The sequence below is a fragment of the Columba livia genome, chromosome 11 (assembly GCF_036013475.1).
Source record: "Columba livia isolate bColLiv1 breed racing homer chromosome 11, bColLiv1.pat.W.v2, whole genome shotgun sequence".
Lineage (NCBI taxonomy): Eukaryota > Metazoa > Chordata > Aves > Columbiformes > Columbidae > Columba > Columba livia.
In genome coordinates, this window is record NC_088612.1 from 7,741,291 (window position 1) to 7,759,606 (window position 18,316).

At 39.6% G+C, this 18,316-nt stretch overlaps 2 long non-coding RNA genes across 4 annotated transcripts in view; one reads left to right on the forward strand and one right to left on the reverse strand.

Annotated features, from left to right (window-relative positions):
- LOC110356557 (uncharacterized) overlaps window positions 1-18,316 on the forward strand; it is a 50,141-nt gene that overhangs the window by 12,907 nt on the left and 18,918 nt on the right. The window contains exons 3-6 of one of the 2 annotated variants that reach the window (XR_010475356.1): window positions 740-949; window positions 2,550-5,149; window positions 6,391-6,688; window positions 7,593-7,981. This is a non-coding gene — a long non-coding RNA (uncharacterized LOC110356557). The remainder of the gene's footprint in view (window positions 1-739; window positions 950-2,549; window positions 5,150-6,390; window positions 6,689-7,592; window positions 7,982-18,316) is intronic. The other variant, XR_010475357.1, reaches the window with a different exon arrangement.
- Window positions 4,005-18,316, reverse strand: part of LOC135580559 (uncharacterized) — a 79,296-nt gene continuing 64,984 nt past the window's right edge. For both annotated transcript variants that reach the window (XR_010475359.1, XR_010475358.1), the window contains 2 exons: window positions 9,296-9,408; window positions 4,005-6,017 (listed from right to left, as the gene is read on the reverse strand). This is a non-coding gene — a long non-coding RNA (uncharacterized LOC135580559). The remainder of the gene's footprint in view (window positions 6,018-9,295; window positions 9,409-18,316) is intronic.

The window sequence follows — 18,316 nt, forward strand, 5'->3', positions numbered from 1 at the left end:
TTTTCTTTTTCATCATGTTTGAGTTATATTCTTTTCTGTGGTTATACCATGACATGTGCCATTCTTCAAAGTCAGAGTCATTCCCACCTGAATGTATGCAAACCAAACCTATGACTTTGTTCAGTGATAAGTGCCTCCATCATCCTGCTCCTTCCACTTACCAATTTGCTTTTGGGACTCATACACAAGCAGGTTTTTAACTTGAAGGCAAAACCTTTGCAATAATGCTGAATCTGCAGAATAGACCACCTGGAAAAGATTTGATCTTGCGTTGGAAAACATTTCCCTTTTCCAGGTTGGTGGACTAACTCAAATCATGCGACAATGTAAAATGCCTGGGTCAGATTCTGAGTTGATGAGGAAATGTTGTCTGGTCAGAGAGTGTCCCGGGGTCAGGCAGATGATGGTCTCGGGGATCAGCAATATCACGGAGCCCACTTAGCCCAGCAAAGGATGAATAGCTTTCCATCTTCATTGTGTCTATTTTATAGCTGCCACAGAAGAAGCAGTCTGAGATTGATCCTGACCCAGTAGTATTATACATAGGTCCTACACGAGCAATATTTGCTCTTGATGACCATTGGAACATACTCATTTCAAGAATTTGTAACATACTGCTAAAAGAAGTCCTTGTACACAGGTTTTTGGTCTATTTTTATTTTTATTTTTATTTTTTTTTACACGTGAGGTCTCCCAGTTCTAAGTACTTCCTAATTTGTATCTTTTTTTCTTCTCTGAGGTTCAAAGTGCTGACAGCACCCACAACTTCTTCAAGCAGAGTTGCCTACCTGTCTCAGCCAAAGGTTTTGCAGTTTTTAGCTGCTGAATACTCAGAGACGAACCAGACTTTTCACATGGACAGAACCAGAACTGGAAATTTCATCAGCATTCTGCTTCTTCCAGCATGTCTTTATTGGCCTGAACACAGTCCTTTTCTTGTGGAAATAAGGTACGTCTGGCCCTGTGATGTGATGTGCAGGACTCGGTGGTTTAAAGCAATTGCCAATGACACTTGTGGATGCTGGTTTACGCGTTACGTTGTCTGATCTGCCTCCGTATTTGCTTGTAGGTTGTGTGATTTTTGCAGTTGGTCGTGAGCAGGAGGCTGCACTTGCTGGTTTGTTGTTCTGGAGTTGTGCATGTGGGTTGAACTGTTGGCATTAATTATTTTTAATAGTAAGTCAGACACTGAATTACAGGATCCTACCCATGGATATAAGAGCAAACAAAGAAACAAACAGTCTTCCTCACCCTCCCCTGACATAAGTCGTATTTTGTCTCCTATGACCTCAACTGGCTCTTTAAATTTCGTATCAAGCATTAGAAAGAAGGAGGTCAAAGTAAGAGCCCTGTTGAAAAAACAACAACAACAACAACAAAAAAAACCCCACAGCCAACCCAGATATGAACTATGGGAACTTGTCATCTTATCATCCTAATTGAAGTCATTCTGCAATGTATGACAGTCCATCATATATTCTGCCAGTCAGTGTGTCATACATGATGTGTAACGAGAGAGCTCATAAACCCAGAGGGGAAGCCCCTTCTTTTTTATTACTTTATTTGATCATTTTCATAAAAATTCCCCTTGCTCAATACAGAGGGACGTGTTTATTAGCCCCATTAAAGCTTTGTCCATTCATTTGACACTGTGATTTACACAGCGTTACCCACAAAATAATCCCATTACTTCCAGTCTGGAGAGGTGTCTTTTTTATTGTGTGATGAAAAATAAGTCTTTAATTCCACAGGTGAAGGCAAAGAAAGGGGAGGTTGTTGTCAGAGGCTCAGAAGCAAACAAAAGGATGCGTTAGGTATAATTGACTCAGAGAAAGAAAACATTCCCTGTAAATATAGAAAAATAAATATATAAATATGCTCTTCCCAAGGAGTGGGAATTGAACCAGGCTTAGCTGAACTTTTTTTTCTTTCCCCCCCTCTGCGTGCCTTCAATAAAAACAGCAGAATTTGGCAAAATTTCCCTCTGTGTTCTACTCATGAATGTTTCTAGAAAATATCAGCTTTCATACGCAAATATTCTTGAAGTGAAATTGGTGGCTTCCTTTGAACACAGCTAGTGCCTCAAATCCCATCTGCTTTTCCTACAACACGCCCACTCATTATCTAGCTTATTTGGCTTTATTTTATTTTTTTTTAAATGAACACAAATTAAGCTATTTAATCAAATATGTACATGATTACATGGCATTTTTGCATAAGAGTTATACACCCACGGAAATCATTAATCACAGATAACAACACTATGTTAAAATTAGACATTTTGGTTTCTTTCTTTGTGTGTGTGTGTATGTGCTTTTTAACATAATATCCTGCCTAGCTCTAATTTCACCTCCACTCTCATTTGAATGAAGCAGGATTGTTTTACATCAAATTATTCATTTGTCTGTAGCTCTGATAATTGGTATTTATGTTTAGGCTTGATCTCAGAGGAATAATAATACAGGACTTGAAAATAAAATAGGAATGGATCAGATCTCTTTTTTTAATTATCTTTTTTTTTTTAATTTTTCCCCCTTTTGCTTGCACAGAATGTCACCATGAACGTCCAGTGGCAAACTGGATAAGAAAGAGTGTCACAGTCCAGGACAACCTAGAAGATGACAGGTATTTCCAGGCATAGCAATGATGAGATCAAATTCCCCTCAACCTGCCTTGTTTGCTGATCTTTTAATCAGATTCAACTTCACTGCAGCTACAGCACAAGGTTCCCTGACAATGTATGACAGCATGTGACAGAAAAATATTTTGATTTTTTTTTGGCCATTTGATGCTGTTGCAGATAAATCTGAAGCCCCAGCATCTGATAAATGTACTAAACTATTTTAGCGAAGGTTTTAAAATGTGCATAATTGCTTGGGGTCTGGGGTTTGCGTTTGTATGTTTGTAGTGGAATCCAAACAGGAAAGCTGGGAAATGATCTAAACCCTTTGAGGTTAACATGCCATGAAAGAGCATCAACAGTTGAAGAGGACATTATTAAAAAGCAGCCAACCTGGCTCGAAAAGAACAACTGTGTGAAGCAAGAGCCCACAGAACAACACCCAGGGCTGTTTGTGGTCCTGCAGGGATACGTATTTCATCCCATCCTCATCTCTCCAAATTTCCTTTGAACCGCTTGTGAGCTGCGTTCTTGGAAAAGAAAAACACCAGCAACTACTGAACGCGTCTTATCAACCTTTTCCCTGCAATCTGGTTCGTATTCCTCTCACACCCGTGTTCTCGCAGTGACTTGGGGAAATGCTTGGATCAAAGGTAAGAGAGAACAAGGAAAGGAATGAAGCAAGTAACAACCAACGAAACCAAACCACCACCCCCAAACTTTTTGACTAAACTCCTCTGTGAATCGTGTGCATGATTATAGCAAAGTTAAAACTGCCTTCTTCTTCGCCAGTACTTAATTCCTGCTTTTAAAATCAGGCTCCCTTTGATCTTGGGGATTGAAATGATCTGGAAATGAAACAGCCATTACTTTGCAGAAAATCTGGATAGGGTCCCAGACATGGCTTTTACCTGGAAGGCTTCCAAAACAGGATGAAATCTCTCCAGTTTCAGAACAAATTGCAAGATTTTTTCTCTATGTCTAGTCCAACTGTGGAACTCGAGCCCCGATGTCTGCTGGTTCCCAAATCGCAGATGTAATAACCTCCGGGGTGAACTGAGAGCATTATTCCTCCTCTGCCTCTCCTCTGAGGGTCACGGGCTGGGAAAATTTTATTATAGTGAAGGTTTAAAGTTCTGGGCAAACTTAAGTTAAGGAGACAGTTGGTTATAACCCAGGCTAAATCCAGCCATGTGAAGGCTGGAGAGGACAGAGAACCAGGACCATCTGTAACATCTGGATCCTGTTGCAGGCACAGAAATATCTGCCTGGCTTCGTATGACCTGGTCCCGGAGCCAAAAGGGCTTAGAAATGTGGTTAAGAGACACTCAAGCAGGCTTTGCCCTAGCAAATACATCCCACTGAGAAAGCAAGCACATCAATATTTCTTTGACTGTGTTTCCTTTATTTAATATATTTCCATATGTTGCATGAATATTTCTCTTATTGCAGCTTGTAAGTCCATCTGGTACTTGTATTGGGAGGGCTTGAACTGGAAGATCCTACACTGTGCTGTTACACAGAAACCTGGACTGCCCATACAAGGACAGGTAGGTGGTTGGATGGAGACAACTTCTCCTCAGCTATCTTTTTAATTAGATTATGAACTTCTCAAAGCAATCAAGATAAGCAGGTTAGTTACTATCGATAAGCTCACACAGTGCCATTTTTTTATGTTACAAAATGAGCATGGGCTCTGTCTCTGAAGTACAGCAGTCCACAACTGAGAAATCTCTCCTTTCTTCATGTGCTGGGTAGCCAGAAGCTACACAGCACAACAATCCTGGTCTAAGAAGTGTAAATGACAAAGGATTCCTAAGCACCTATACTAAGCAGAAAATGTGCTGAAGTATCATAGTTTACAAAGACAATAAGAATCAATTTCCCTTGCATGTGTTATTCAGGAACTAGGGAATAATTATCTGCTTTAATATGAGGGTTTTTTTTCCTTCTGCATGATTAACTTCACTGTTATCAACAGAGAGTGTGATGACTCCAAAATGACAGCTCCTGGTCACACATTCTGGGATTAGCAAAAACAGGTTGTCAGTTTACCCTAGCCAGGAAAGGTCAGTCGCTGTGTGCTGAGTTCTGGACAGAGGAGCTGGGTTCTGCACCAAGCATCCGACAGCCCAAGCAGCAGGTCCAGGTCCTGCCAGGTGGCTCTTGGGTTGGGTGTGCAGGACTAGCTGCTTCGACAGGAGACTCGGGGTCTTCTGAGGCAGCACCGCGTGATTTTTGGCTGTTCAGCTTCCAGACTGAAAGCACTGAGTTGTCTTTGTGATAAACTCTGACCTGCATCAGCCTGGAGATCTCTGAGCAGCCCCACCATGAGGCACAGGGCTCTGTCTCTCCCAGTTTCACTGTTCGTTATAGCAACGAGCAACTCATTAAGCTGAGTCTAAAATATTATGTACTTTAAAATGTCTGGCTCTAATGGTATCCCTGTCTCTGACTACTCAACGTGCAAAGTGACAGCACATACACCAGCCCAGGGAAAGGATGGAGAGAAAAGTAGGACAAACACAGGTAAGTCAGAGCAATGGCATGAAACAGCCAAACAACCCTTTAATTCTTGCTAAATTCTGTCAAGCTGTCTGTGGCAATTAATCAATATATAGAAAACTGCATAGCAACTGTGGGGACAACAGGAACCTACCTATAATTTAAAGGAAGCTACCGTGAGTGTGCAGAGCTAACTGGGGAAAGCACTGGGGCAGACTGGGCTCAGTGGAGCCAGGACAGGGTCCAGAGAATGGGATCCAACATTAAAGTCCACATTTTGTCATGTCAACATCTATAGGAGCTGTAAACCAAAGCAAAATGTGTGCATAGAAGCAGAATAGAAATTTAGTCAAGCATCACGTTCCTTTGAAAATGTCATAATAATTTTAAAAAGGTGATGAAATATCTGTATATTTTTTAAGGAAAACTAGGAGGTGAAAAGACTAATTCTCAAAATCTGTGAAATATACAGTGATGAGTTACTGAGGATTGGCGGGGTTGATTTTGTAATTCTGTAGGCATCTCAGTCCTCTGGTGAAATGATGTATGGGGCAATCGTCTGGTAGGGGCTGATGGGATGTAAATGAAACTAATTAAGGAAATGTCAAACATAATTAATAAAACAGGTTTAAGTTGCAAAAGCACTGTCAGCTGAATGAATGGGGAAGAATGCTGCATTCCCATTGTTTTGGGGCTTGCTTGCTCACTAATTTATATATTTATTTATTTATTCCTTGCTCACCCCCTTGCCCTCCCACCCGTTTTTTCAGTTGCACTGTTTCATTAGATCTCAGAAAGCTCTTGGTAGCCGCTCACATTTCCACGTTGCCCCCTTCTGAGCTGGGGTCCCATAGAATAGGAAGAATACAGATGTGCCCTGTCGCCTTCCAGCCTGGCAAGAAGAAGAAGAAAAAATTAATTGCCAACTCCTCGTCTTCCCCAAGTACTACAGGACATTAACATAACCAATTTGCTTGAACTCCTCACTGGCTGCTTAATAGAGCATCCGACCAGCTGATAAGACCTGGGTGCTGCTGCCTATGATACCTTGTTATTAGCATTTTCATAATATTCAAATATTACATCCCCATGATTCACTAGCTTCCATTCATTATTGATAAGTACAAAAAAATAAATAAAAAGGGTTTATAAATAGCAAAGGGGGGTGAGCGACCTATAATTATAGCAAGCAAATTAGGGTGCATGGTAGAGTCAGTTACATTTGCCTAGGAGTAATGATGCTCAAGAACTCTTTTTTTCCCCAGGGACCAGAAAAATAATGGATTCCCTGGCAGCTGCAGATGGGCTGGGAAAGGCTGTCACCCAGGACACGGTTTATATGTTAGGCCGAGCACATGGCTCTGCATCCTGCCTGGCGCCACCTCCAGATAGTGCAGTTTCAATGAAAAGAAAAAAATAGATAAATAAAAATAGCCCCTCGCTGGAAGATGGTGGTGAAGGGATATGAACAGGAGAAAGGTGGAGGGGAGCAAAAGGCAAATAACCAAAGCAAGTCTGCTCAGAAGTTTCTGTTGAGAACAAACCCAGCATCTCAGGGATCAGGTAGGGGTGATACCCTTAAACCAGAGGCTGCTTAGCTGCATCGCTGAAGAGAGAAAGATGAAATGTTATTTCTGCTAGAGCAAAACCTTTTCCATGTGGCAGTCCAAGTTGTACTTACACACCAAAGCTTTGTGCTTGAGATTATAAAAACCAAAGGTCCCGGTTGAAAATAGGAGCTACTAGAAATAACCACTGGATACTTTATAATTTGGTCCCTGTGGTTTTATTTCCATTAATCCAATCAAAGGCCTTTTTTTCTTTACTAATGAAACTGGAATGAAACACAAAAGGAAGGCTGACCTGTTAGCAGGTAACTGTTTCTTATAAGTTATTCATTAAAAACACCCTAATGCCCTGGTGCTGAAGGAGGCTGTACCTACTTCTGTATAAATTAAACTGGAGTTGGTTGCAAGGCAAAAAAACAAGCTATTTCTCTGAACTCCAAATCATTGTCCAACATGAATGTAGAGGAAACTGAACCCTTGCAGATATTTGCATTTTCAGTTCCAAGTAGCTCTGAATGTCCAGTGCTACTGTAGGCGCAAACATTCCCAATGTTTTGCGGCCAATGTACCTTAGACAAAAGAGGAATGGGCCTTGGTCTGGCCTTTCTTGCTAATGTTAGATTAGGAACAGAAATAGAATGAGAAAAACTGTAACAGAAAAACTGTCATTCAAATATTGATTGGCTCCCCTTATGTTTTTCTTTACTAAATTTCATTAAATTATTAGTGAAACTATTTTCTTTGGCATTATATTGTTGATTTGCATCATTCAGTCCTTCTATTGGGAACTTTGAAGAATGTGCCACTGGTATTTCTTGAAAAAAACACTTTGAAAACATCAACCTGCCTGTAAACTTCACAGTTTGTTTCTCACGTTTTCCAATTTATTTTTTTTCCAGATTCTCCCAGCATGTCTATGGTCCAGCTTTATTAGCAAGTATCCGCTCTGGACTGCATTCTTACTTGAATATAAAATTCTTGGAGAATCTTCCTGCATCTTAGCATAAAATTAAGAGATGATATTTATCAGAGCAATACTCTAATTAGCCACACTCAACAGCCTGTGTCTGGAGCCTTGTCCATTTTGATATATGCAACAAAACTGCAACCTATTCATCTTTAGAGTCTGAACTCCAGCAATGTTTATGAAGCAGACACAAGCTCATACATGAACCCTACTCTGCAGCAAGTTTTCTCCCCAGAACATCCCCGGTCCTGCAGAAGTTCAAACCTGGCTCTGAGGTGTCCACCTTCAACACATGAATGCATCTCCTAGAAGGATCCTTAGGTAACCCATAAGCTCTGATCTGCCCTTTAACCTCACTTTAACTTCATTGAGAAGAAATACAAATTTAAACTGCCGGAGACTCGCTTGTCCCTTCCTTTGTGTTTAAACAGATGGTTGCTTTTGTTGTGCTGTCACATTTCAGCCAATGCAAGCAGCAAAGTACTTAACTGGAGCATACATCTCTTCTCTAAACACTCACAATTTTTTTTTGTAGGTGAAGTATCGTTCTAAGAATATATACAGTGTTTTCATGCATCTTGATCTAACCCATTAGTTCTGATAATTTATTGTTAACCACTTGGATGTGGGAGCCATGACAGCTTTGAGTAAAGTGTTTAAGCAGGCATCTGCCCTGTATAAATTATAGGAACCTTGGTCACACAAGTTTTCAGAGAGAAACAAAGATCTCTTACCAGCATCTGTAGATTTTGGGATAGTGATTTTCTTTCTAACTGTGGGAGGCTGTGGATCTTGGAAACAGTAACAGAGCAAATCTATGAACTATCTACAGATTTGTTATTTACATTTGCATTTGGTATTGTGCTAATGGCTCCAAGGCAGGAGGAACATGATTGACATGGGGGTTGGGAGCTTGAAAACACTTTGTTAGTCTCAAATCAGCTTCTTTGAGGCTAAAGCCCTGATTAACTATAACTGGAGTGGATTGTCTTAATCTGACTGCTGTAGTATTTTATGTCTAGTCATTCAGGCTTATTTCTGTAAATTTGAATCAATTACTTCAGTCCCTTTGTCTCCTACCATCGGAAGAGGCATGGTGTCATGATATAAGTAGGCAAAACAGCAGGATCAGGGAAATGATACCTTGTGCACACAGAGCAAGGAAGATGTGTGTTAACACGAGAAAAAGACATCATCCTGGAAGGTGGCTTCTCATACACAAAGGGTGTTTCACATTCTTGCTGGGTACCTCTCAAAAAGAAAACCTTACAAGCAGAAAGGGTTACAAAAACAACATTATTCTGAATCTTAGACCATCCCAAAGGCCTTTATTTCCTCTTTTGATCACCCCCTTCTGGCTTTTGGCTAGCTATAACACATCTTAAAAGGACAGCAGGACTTTTGCTGGTGATATGCAGCTGACCAAAGGTCCTATGTGTACATGCTCTTGTTGCCTTCTCACTTGTGCTGCTTAGATTAATTTGGCTCACTCATGAAGTTTTATGCATTTTACATTTTCTGACTGAGCAAACTAATTGAAACACAGTCCTCTGCATCTCACTTCAGCACCATCGTTCTGTGCCAGAGCCACACAGTTCAAAGTTAATAGAGTGTCATGTCAGGGATGCCACTCACCGGGGTGAAATGCAACTCAATGGTGGACAAGCCTGGCGAGTGGTTTTCCTCTTCAAAAGTAGCTTGGAGACAACTTCACTCTCTTTAGTATCTTCAGATGCACAAAGGCAGAGCTGTGAAGGTGATGGGATCATATCAAACCTACTCGAGTGCAGAGCATTGGTTTAATTTTTTTTTTTTCCTATATCAGTGACTGGTCTCAGCTCTAATTAACCTACTCCCCTATCAGTCCATTCCCTCCCCACATGTCGTCTTTTCCCTTTCCTCTCTGTGATCTCCATTTCACTGCAGAGATGGCCTGGCAAAGAGACATTATTCTATTTAGAAGCTGAGCACCTCACTAGGGGTGACAGGCCTGTTTTTAGGTCATTTATCTAATTGCTCTTTGCAGATAAGAATTAATTAGCCCGATTATTTTTCTTAGTTTTTGGATGGGTTCCCCACCTGGAGAGAAGAAATTCCTCTATGTCAGTGATTAATTGCTGAGCCAGAAGCTTTCTGCCTTGCATTTGTAATAAATGCCGACTGGTTCTTTAGGTCACGTTAGGAACCAGGCAGATTGTGGTTAAAATGCACAAGATAATAAAGCATTTGTACAAACAAGATCACTGCCATTAGATTTTGATTAAATATTTTAATTTATCTGGAGGTTGAGGGACTGCGGGAATGAAAAGGCTTAAGGTCTCCTATTCCCAGCACTTTCTGATGAGAGCCGCCCTACAGCCCTTTGATCTAAACCAGATGAACTCATGGCAATGCTTCAGTTTAGGATTTGGCACGGCTGGTTTGTCTCATATGGGTCTGAGTGCTCGGAGGGTCGTGAGTGTGCAGCCAGCTCAACTGGGCTGTGATAACATTCTGTGAACTACAACGGAGCACGAGTTTGGTCCAGCTGAAGGGGGAAAGGTTAAGATTTGTGTGTTAGATTATGGCAGGTTTGTATCCAGTTAAATTTAATTCAGTAGAAGTCCTTTCCCTTTCCTTTTCTCCCCCTTTCCCTCAATTTTCTCCCCTCTCCTTTGCATTTCCCTGTTTCCTTGTTTTTATTTTTCCTCCTCCTCTTACCATAAAGATTCTGAGCATTCAGCCCAAAGAAAATTATGTTTTCCTGCAGGACCTACCAAAGAAATGCTCAGTGGCCTCGATTCACAAGCTGGTCAGCCTAGGCCAGACCTCCTTTCCAGGATTATACAGAAAAGTCAGACAGTGTGATCTCTTGTGGCCTTAAAACCTGATTTCTGCTCTAGGAAGTTCACGGAAGAAAATTGGAGTCTTGCCATTTATTTTTGCAGTGCTCATGAACCATTTGAAGCCCTTGGTGTCCCAATAGGAGAAATTAATTGCTGGTGTTAAAGCGGTTTCTCTAACACAGATGATCACAAAAGACACGGAGCTGCCTACGCTCTGGTGATCGGTGCCACCTCAGAGAGACAAGGCCTGAAAAGGCAGAGGAATGAGATATTGTGTCATCCCCTGCTCTGAGAGATGTGAGAAGGGCAGTACCGGGGCATCTGGCACCAAATGCCTTTGCTGTGTCTGTTCTCTAGGAACAAAAAAAATCTTCCTCATCCCGAAACACACAACCATTAAATTGCAGAGAAGTAAATTAGAGTCCCTGTGTGAACCTTAACTGTTAGTGGGCAGTTATTTTACTGGGGCGGTTGTTTGGCTGGTTTCTAATGGAAAGGGGAAAAAACATGAGAAAAACCGAAAACACAACAATTTCTCTCCTGACAAGTCGGCTGAAGACAGAAAAGGAGAACTGATATTTCTCTAATGTATAGGAACAATATTGCATTGCAACTTTCCATGGAACTTCGACTCTTACTCAACCCCAGTATTTTGACAATACCATTCCCAACTGTGATTTAAAGACAGAAAAATCTAGCGCTACACTGATGGTTAGCCAAAAATCAATGCTTAAAAATTGTTCCCACCTTCAGCTTTGAACTATTGGACATTATTTTGGCTTTGAGTATCAAGTAAAGCTCCTGTGTATCAGATACAGCTGATATTTCTCACTACCTACAAAATGATCAAATTCTTTCATTTTTTTACTTTGTTAATTGAGATTTCATTCTGGTCACCATTGCTGCCTGTATTTCATAAACTAGACCAGAATCCACACCCAAGACAGAGCACCCAGTTGTTGGGGTTTTTGTTTTGTTTTTACCACCTACCCGAGGCGAGTCAGAAACATAAATTCAGTGGGAGCAGAGCTGCTAAATACTATTTTTTATCTTAGCTATTGAGTGTGATTTTAATCAACATATGACATAATAATTCGGGAATAAAGACAACATCTCACCATGTCACCATGAAGTTACATTACATCACAACCTGTTTTTTGGATGTGGAAGTGCAGCCCCTATGAGTCTGAACTCTTTCCCTAATGCTACAAAATGTGTCACTGAAAAAACTTCACACAAAAGCTTAGCAATGTCTGTTCTTATTTTAAGCCCACACCAAACCATTTAATTTAAGTATGATGTACCTCCCCCACCTGCACTGTAATTTCTGGCATTGTACATGAGGAAATTTAACAATATCGAGTGGCCAGAGTTACGATAATGAAAGATGGTTGCAAAGAAAAACCATGATGGTAGCCAAGAAATTAATATTAGAGATGAAAATCTTCTTATAGACCCAAAATAATAGATGGTCTGTATCAATATATAAGTAATCAGCACTCAAGGATTTATCTTTCAAATTACAGAACATGGTGGAGACATTTAATGCAATATGGTCTCCCTTCAGAAAGATACAGTATGTGACTAAATATCTCCAGTGAGTAATATTCACACTTACTCAAGTACTGTAAATATATCCCTGATAAATCTGGAGAGCGAATTCTTGTAAATTCTTGTTTAACACTGCGAGGAAGCTTAATAACTTTCCAATCTATCAACACGTTTTAATTTCCTACTGAGCAGTTTCTAACTGAAACAGGGAACTTAACAGAGGAGATTCAAAACTAATGGAGAATGGACTATCGCATGTTAGAAAACCCTGGGATCAAACGTGCCACTGAATTGCATGGGTTTGGGCAGGACATTTTTAAATGTGAAGGTTTTGTTGCTGCTATGCCTAATTATGCACACAATTCTTCATGTAAAATTAAGTGCATGTGCAATATGCAGAATAATAAAAAAAAAAATTAAAAAATCCTTGATACTTAGAAGTGGAAATGGCTAAGAACATGAGAGAGGGATGCAGCCAGGTGGTTACATCAGCAAGTGAGTGACATTATGTGTACTCCGGCATATTTTCTATGGTCCAGAATGCAGGCAGAGTAGAAATCTCCGTAAAACTCATGCCACACTTAACAAAACCAACCTATTTTTAAGTGCTATGTGTTTTTTACAGTGCTTGGAAGGGCACAGGTTGGCTGATTAGTAAATTGAGTTTACGTGACGTTTCAAGCCCCTAGTTTTCTCTTTTTATTTATTTATTATTTTTTTTTTAAACCGTGTGTCTGGGGTGCCTGACAAGGCTACATCACCTCAACAAATTAGATCCGACAAACTCATCGATATATATAGTATCAGATTTCTTTCTTATTTTCTAGAACACTCAACCTACTTTCTTTAGCCTCTTTTATGAACAAGCAAACCCCGAACCGGTGTGCAGTGGGAGGATGCCCATTGCAATGGTGTGCATAGGAGCTTGTGTTGTTCAGAAGGGAGCCAGGGTTTCACCTCCTTTAGAGCCATGCATATTCCTATATTAGAGTACATTGTATAATGATATTGCTTTCCTCCACTGTCATGAGAGATTAATGTATAGCCAGACCCTTAGAACAGGTGGGACAGAGGCTGCAGCAGGAGCACCAGGAGGAAATCAATGCAGATCCTTCAAATCTAGGGGAAGTGTCAGCAGCCAGAACCACCCAAAATCTGAGCAGCCCAGTAGTTTTCAGATCTTGACCCATGAGGAAAGTTCAGAATAAATCAGAGCTCTGATGGATAGATGCCTGAACCACAGCTGCTGCTTCTTGGTGTTGCGTGAATCAATCTTCAGTGATAAAAAAAGCTCAATTTTTTTTCCTAGGTGGTAATTATTTTTGGCTCTCTATATTCTTTCTTCCTTAAGCTTTGAGATATTTCTGTGTGCTTTAATTTCATTAAATGCATTTATGCCTTCCTCAATATATATATTTTTTACTGCAGAATCTGTGGTCTGCTGCATTGACTTTTTCTTTGATGGCTTATTACTTCTATAGTCATTTTCTAGCGAATGAAATAAAGGAAGATAGTTGGTTTGACCCTTCATGTGAGCAAATGCAGCAATTCCTGTATACTATTTTACAAAGTGTTCAGCAGTTTTTTAAAATATGAATTATTCAGTTATGAAGATGATACTACTGTGTATATAAACATGTTTCTAGTCCCAGAATGGGTATAAACTACTTACTCTGGATGGCAAACATCAAAGAAAACAACTGAGCTGAGAATTAATGACTCACCATTTCTATTTTTTCAGCTCTAGGGGTCTGTGCAAAAGAAACGTCTTCCTACGAGTGATAACATGAAATCTTGCTGTTCCTCCTACTTGCCTTTTTACTCCATGGGGTCTTTAAAGTTACTTCAAGTATTTGAAGAACTTCCTACATTCTTCCTATAATCTTCCTAACCAAGTTTCCACCGTTTGTTGAAGATATTTTAATCTCCTGACAGGACTTTCCAGTATTCTCTGCAAAGCTGACAATATCTGAGTTTTCATCTTTTTTTTTCCTGTACAAAACTATTAGATGGGGAAATAAACAAAGAAATCCAAATACTCAAAACATTACATGACACCCGCAATAGGCCAAGGAATGACATCATTACTTTCTGATTCCCCCAAGCCACCTTTTGCCTACCACAGCGCAGAGAAATTGGGAGTACAGAGAACAACCTCGTTTTGCCTGTTCAAGTAATTAACAACATTGCAACAATTCGCAACAGTCTTTTAAACGTGAATATTATTGATATCAGTGCTTCCTTTTGAATAATACATTCCTAGACATCTCTTGTCATGATTCACAACTCTCTGGTGCGATCAAACCCCTGGCAATTCTTTCAAAAGTTCTTGAGACATATATTTCTCTCCATCGTTTCAAGACACACTTTGTAAAGATGAATATCTTTTAATACCTCTTGCCTGGGTGCAAGGAGTGACCCCGATTTTTTGCAAAATCTCATTTTGCAAAACACATGCTGAGTATATTAAGGCCCTGATGAGATACAGCACTGGCAAGAGAAACCTTCAAACATTACTTTTCTTTTCCTCCATAAAGTGGAAAACTCTAAATGATATTGTTGATTAGATACAGCATATTGGTAAAGGTCTTGCGAGCTCTCCTGAGCATGTCTGCTTGACTTCTAAATTCACAGCACTAAAATGTTTTCATTCCCTTTTCCCTTCACTCCCCACTTAATCCTTAAGCATTTTCACCTTAATCCAGAAGTTTTCAAATGTCCTGACAAACCAGCTAAATGTAAAGAAATAGCTGCTTCTCTTGGCTTTTTTTTTCCTGTCAATCATTTAAAACCCAGTGGAATGTGTGATGAGGATGACTCAGTCTGTAGAAAAGCAGCAACTTAGCAGTTGGCTAATGTTTTGCGAGCTGTTCGGCTTAAACAGATGGAATACTTGTATTTCATATCTCAGCATCGTCCCTGATTATGGTTTTTTTTAGTAGTCCCAGGTACTAACTACCTCGGCATCAGAAGAGATTGGTGGCAGTCTGGTGTTCGCAGCTTACTTGTGATTCTGCAAGGTTTTCTTATTATATTCAATAGTTCTGTCAGACAGGTGTTGGAGGGATGCAGTTGTGCTTTGGGGAATAGCAGGTAAATTTATGCATCTTTAAAGAACTGGCAGATTTAGCTGCCTACATATGATTTAAGGGCCTGATCCCAAACCCATTAAACTTAATGGGAGTTTTTCATTGACTTAGTTGGCTCTGGATTACCTCCTAAGTGAATTTCCAGTAGAAGGCAAAAACCCAGCCAACAAACCAGTCGATTTCTTGGCACACTCATCACCATTTAGAGCAACGGCACAGCCAAACTGCACAGAGCTGCCCAGTGGAATTACTCTGACAAACACAACCTTTACCTGCAGACACTTTCACCCCTCACCTGGAACCCCAGAATATTTGATAAAAGCTCGAAGGAACAAGTAAATATATTACAGGATTTTCCTCTGTGAAATTTTGTTAAAAAAAAAAATATAGGGATTATTTAAATTAGCCTCTATTGCTTCAGAATATAGAATTGCTGTACCACGTTGGACATAAGGACCATATAACCCAGTGTGCTCTCTGGATTCAGCTAAGAGCAGATATCTCACAAACAATACAAAGATATTTTTCTAAAATACTCTACTGTTTTTCAGTGACCTGTGGCTCAGAAATGCCCTGAACAACAGATCTCTATGCGTTGAGTAGCTCTCAATGTGTTTTTCTTCCATGAATTTCTCCATAGATTGTTTTGGAAACTAAGCAACCACCTCTAAATCTTGTTGTAAGGAATTTTACAAGTTTCCTTTGTGCTACCAAGAGAAAAGGCTTGTTCATTTTGAATATACCCCTTGCTAGCTTCATTTGATGACTTTTAAATTTTAGATTACTAGAGACAGTGAACACGCATGTATTTGTGATTTCCAAGCCAGGTAGAATGTTAAAGACCTATATCTGACCTCCTCCTCCTCCCCCTCTTACGTTGTTTTTTTTTCAAGATAAAAAGTCTTGATCTATTGAGCTTAATTCAGAAACTAGAATGTAACTTTTCCTAACCTCAAATAATTATGGGCCTGCAATTAAATTTTGTGGTCAGCTTGGATTCAATCAATACATTAGGCTTACTGGACATGATGGTATTTGTTGTGACTATTTTTTAATACCAAAATTAGTCTGACTCAACCTCCCTCATGAGATATTGCAGAGGGAAATAGTGGTGGGCAGAAAATCTCTATTTTGAGGATTCCTGCCATGACATTAGTTAATAATGAGAGACATATTAGTATTTTTGAAGTTCCTGTAGTCTCAATGCTTCATACAGAGCTGCAAAATAAAACAGCCATAGCCATTAACATGCTAATGTTATATGCTATGACCATGTTGCTCTCTGAGTATCTCCTCTGTCTTCCTATCTCTTCCATATCACATTAACACTCCCTGGGAGAAATCCTGACCCTGTTGAAGTCAATGGCAAAACTCCCATTGACTTCACTAGAATCAGGATTATCTTGTCTGAGAAGCTTAAGGACTTTTCTCCTGACTGCTTTTCTGTTTTTCATATCCTAGTGTATCCCCTACTTGCTCTTCCTCTTTTATGATAAATGCTTACCCTCATGCTCTCACTTATTTTGGTCTTGCACTCCTAATTCTCCACCTTTCCAAAATGAGTTTGCCATCATGGAAAAGTCTTCCCCTGCTCTGCCTTCCCATTGACTCCCTTCTCCTGCTATCAGATCCGGCTTAAATTTTGTCTGTCTAATCTTTCATTTGGGAGCCACCAAAATTGCCTGCCTGCCTCCTCAGATGACTTCAGACAAGGTTTTCAAGTGCAGGACATGTATAGTTAGTGAAATGCTTCCCAGGCATTTTCTCCCTCTTATTTTTCCACGATGTATTCAGTCCTTGCATCAGATAGACCCGTAATATTAATTCCTTACAGTCCTGCCTTATATTTTTAATTTAATTTTATTAGGGTTATGTACAGTTATAGAAAAAAATAAATTACCCTAAAATTAGCATGTTGAATAGGCTAAGGAGTATTTAGAAATGAGCAGAGAATGATGCTTTGTAGATAATTTATCATGTAGGCAAGAAGAGTTTGCCTGACTAACGACTTCAGACTCTCCATGAATATATAGTGTAATCAGTAAAGTAAGGAGTTTGCATGATCAACCACTAACTAGAAAAAGGTCACAATACAAAGTTAATTTAAATCAAAAGAAAGTCTCTAATTCTCTTGGATAAGGGGCCCAAGTAAGGATTTCAGGATCTGACCCATTGCAGCACATTGCACAGAAATCTTGTAATGTGCTGTGGGTTGTTGGTTTTTTTTTTCATTATTATTATTTTTATTTAAGTACATAGGCTGAGCAGCTTTATACTGTTGACTTTGACTAGTTTGGAGTCTAAACTGAAAGACCCCAGAAACTATTAATACCCTCCAGAGAAATATCAGCCTGCAATAGTGAGTATGGATCCCTCTTGTTGACCTAGTTTATATCTACAGAATCAACCTACACAATTCTTTTCACCAGCTGCTCTGTGGCTTAGGGAGATGGGGTGTTAATTAATGAGACATTTGTTGAAATTTATAAGGGTTTTTCCTATCCAGGTTAGACATAAATTATGAAGGCTCTGGTAAAGTGGGCAGAATATTGTTGACTGTAACTGTTCTGCTTATTTTAGCCAGTACTGGAGAAAATAGGTCTTCAAAGAACAATTTACGTGCAGGAGCAAGTTTGGTGAGAAAAAGAGAAGAACATTGGGGAAAGAAAAAAAAAGTGACAGTATGAAGTGATTTGTTTTTCCTGTTCACTGTACTATTACTTTTTCAAAATTTCTTTTTCAGTAGGGCCTTTTAGTCCCTGGTCTGTTAGGTGAAGCACAATTGTATGCTTATGAGATTGTGATCTGTTTGAAACAAGTATGATGTCATACAGAATTCAGTATTATCTGCTGCCTGGATTCCACAGAGATAAATACATTGGAAATGCACACACAGAGAGAAAATTAGATAGATTTGCTTTGATTATGTGCAGTCTCCTTTTTAATGTTGATTTCTCACAAATATTCTAGCATGGGAATTTAATGGCAGACGTGTTTGTAGAAATAGCTACTTTTGTAGTGTTGGAGAACAGTGGTTTTCTTAATAATGAAAAGCAAATTTCCATTCCTGAATCATAAGCATTGTCATTGTCAAGCTAATTCAAAGCCTGACATTTTAGCAGCCAGGGAAAGAAACCTGTACCATGCATTTAGTATTTCCCTCTGAGGGTTTGAACACACACTGGAGTCTA